The sequence below is a fragment of the Microcebus murinus genome, chromosome 5, assembly GCF_040939455.1.
Source record: "Microcebus murinus isolate Inina chromosome 5, M.murinus_Inina_mat1.0, whole genome shotgun sequence".
NCBI lineage: Eukaryota > Metazoa > Chordata > Mammalia > Primates > Cheirogaleidae > Microcebus > Microcebus murinus.
Window position 1 is genome coordinate 114,946,466 of NC_134108.1, and position 2,878 is coordinate 114,949,343.

General features: G+C 64.4%; 1 non-coding gene across 1 annotated transcript; it reads right to left on the reverse strand.

Annotated features, from left to right (window-relative positions):
* Positions 1–443: 443 nt before the first annotated feature.
* Positions 444–562, reverse strand: LOC142871037 (5S ribosomal RNA). The gene has a single exon (XR_012919383.1). It is a non-coding gene; the product is annotated as a 5S ribosomal RNA (ribosomal RNA).
* Between the last annotated feature and the right edge of the window lie 2,316 nt (positions 563–2,878).

Sequence of the window (2,878 nt, forward strand, 5' to 3'; positions counted from 1 at the left end):
AGAAAAGTAAAAGGAGGCCTGTGGAGCAGGTCTGGGTGTGACTCCGGATCCCCCAACATCAGGTGCCACCACCAAAGATTCCTAGGTGTAGCCCAGAGAACCCCAAAAGCAACGGGACGAGTTCTGGTCACATACTCCCTCAAAATGACATCCTGGCCTTCTTCTGGAACTCCCTCCCCTCTCAGACTCTCAAGGTTTCCTCCAGCGTGTCGGTTCCCACAGAGCAGACCTTTGGTCTGAGACCTGACAGTCCAGAAGCCACGCATGCTGCCGCGTGACGGCGGTGTCGCGGCTTGGGACAAGAGGAGGCCCCACGGTGCGGGCTGGGGCGCCAGGCACCGCGGCGGGCGCTGAGGGTGGGGGTGACCCCCACCCCGGGCCGCCGCCTCGCTCCCAGAGAGGGGACAGAACAAGAGGCAAAACAAAAAAAAAAAAAAAGAAGACGCCTACGGCACCCGGTATTCCCAGGCGGTCTCCCATCCAAGTACTAACCAGGCCCGACCCTGCTTAGCTTCTGAGATCAGACGAGATCGGGCGCGTTCAGGGTGGTGTGGCCCTAGACGGCGGAGGGCGCCCCTGCCCCGCTCAAGAAGCCGAGCCTCTCTGCGCTTCCCCGCCGCCTCCTCCCGCCCCAGGCCCCGCGCCGGCGCTGACCCGCACCGGGCGGGCCTGTTGAGTTCACCGGCCGGGTCCGGCGGGCTCCGAGGGACGGGGCTGACAGGCGGGGCGGGGCGGGCAGGGAGCGGCGGGCCGGGGTGGGGGGCTGTCTCTCTATACACACACACACACACACACACACTCACACTCACACTCACTCACTCACACTCACACAAGATGCGCCTCCACGGCTGGACTCACCGAGGTGGAGACATTCCAGCCCCCTTCCTCTCCTCGCCTGGCCTCCTTCACCTACCCGCCCCCCACCCCCAGCTCGTGGCCGCTGCCGCCGCCGCCGCCGCCCCGATTGCGCATGCGCGGGTCGCCCGCCCTTTGACCCCAGGCAGGGGCCGCCCTCCCTGACAACCCCTTTCAGCTGCGCCCCCCACCCTGTGGGTGGGCTGCTGCCTATTCCCTCGGGCCCGGGCTGGGGCACAGCGCATGGGGGAGGGGAGCGAGTGTATGGGGCGTCTCTCTCTCTCTCTAGGGATGTGTCCCATGGGTGGGGTGGCGTGGTTAGTGGGGCGCTGAAGAAATCAGTCCCCTCCATCTCCTACCTCTGGAAAACGCCCAAGCCCTTGGAGAACTGCCGGCAACGCGACCGTGGGGGCCGGGACCCTCCTCTGTGTCCTCCTGTGGCCCAGTCCAAGGGGCCTGGGCCTGGCCGGGGCTGCATTGGACCCCGACCCCCCTGGCGTGTGGACTCGCTAAAAATCGGCGATTAGATATTGGATTCCAGCTTCATTGAGGTCATTTCACTAATGAGTGCACCGGAAAGAGTTTCCTAATCCATCTGTGAGGGTGGCAACTGAAAGAGAATTTTAAAGCTGACAGAATAGGCGAGGAAAGGCATAGGAGATTTCCACACCCAGTAAGGAAGCCTTTCCCGAAATGGAAGAAAGAAACGAGCAGAGACACCGGTAGCCCGCCAGGATCAGAGTCTGCCCCCGAGAGAAAGTACCCTGACCAGGTTCACCCGTGGGTGGGTGGCGAGCTAGCGGCATTCAGAAGAGCGAGGCCCGCAGTCTGTGCAGAAGACACCTGCACTCGGGTGTGTGTGGCGGCACGATTCACAAGCAGCTCCAGATGTTAAGCCAAGGAGAAGCCAGGGAGTTCCCAACGCCCCAGGTGTCCTCAGCCCACGACTGGCTGCTGTGGGAATGGGAAGCCCGGCTCCTTGTCTCAGAGCGGGACAACCAGGAGGTGTGACGTACACCCCGGGGTTCCCAGGAGGATCAGGCTGAAGCTGAGACTTGGCCTCAAAGTGTCCCCTCGCATGGCCACCCCCTTCCCCTTCCTGCTCCTCTACTCCTGGTGCCCCTCCATCCAGGGGCCAGACCTTAAAGAGTCACCCGCAAGAGAATCCTGGTCCCAAAGGAGCCTTCTGGGGGACCCGTGCTGAGAGAGGTTGTGGGCATGGCCCGCTGGGGCTCTGCCTGACCCAGGGCTGAGAGATGCAACCTCCCAGCTCTGGGTCCCTGCAGGGGAAGCGTTGGCAAGCACAGGGCCAGTCCTCCAAAGGCCCAGGTGCAGGGAGCCCAGGCCAAGCAGCCTGTGACAGAAGCCACCCTGGGAACACGACTGCAGGCCACGGCCCTTCCCACCTCCTCCTCCTCCTCCTCCTGCTCCTCCACCCCCCCGGCCTCCCACCCGCCCCCAGACATGGCGCAGGGCTCAGAGACACCTCAGACACTTGCTACCCAAAGTGCAAAGGGCATCAGTTGCGCCTCCAAACCCCCCCCTGCCCAGCAGACTGCGTTGTCCAGCCAGCCCCCGGGCCTCCCTGGGGTGCCCAGCACAAAAGTGCAGACACCCACCGGACCCTCAATCTCAGTTTTCGGATGTTTTTGCCACTCTAAGGACCCGCAGGCCAGCTGGGCCTTCTGGCAGGACAGAGAGCCCCGGAATCCGACGTGGAGAGCTGGGTGTACGTCCCCACGAGGAGGCGGTCCCCACCTCCGAGGCTCTCCCCTTGCGGGGAGCGGCAGCTGACAGCCGTAGGGCCTCTGGGAAGACACCAGGCTGAGTCCCCGAGGCACAGTGGGGGCACGTCCCCCGCACGCGACTTAGGGACGGCTGCTGGAGACTGCTGCGGCCACCCTGCTGCCGGGTTTCTGGAGGGCTTCCTGGAAGCAGCGTCCACACCAAGCCCTTGGAAGGCCCAGGAGACGGAGGAGCCGGTCAGGCAGGGGCCGAGGACGGTGACAGGCCAGGCGGCAAG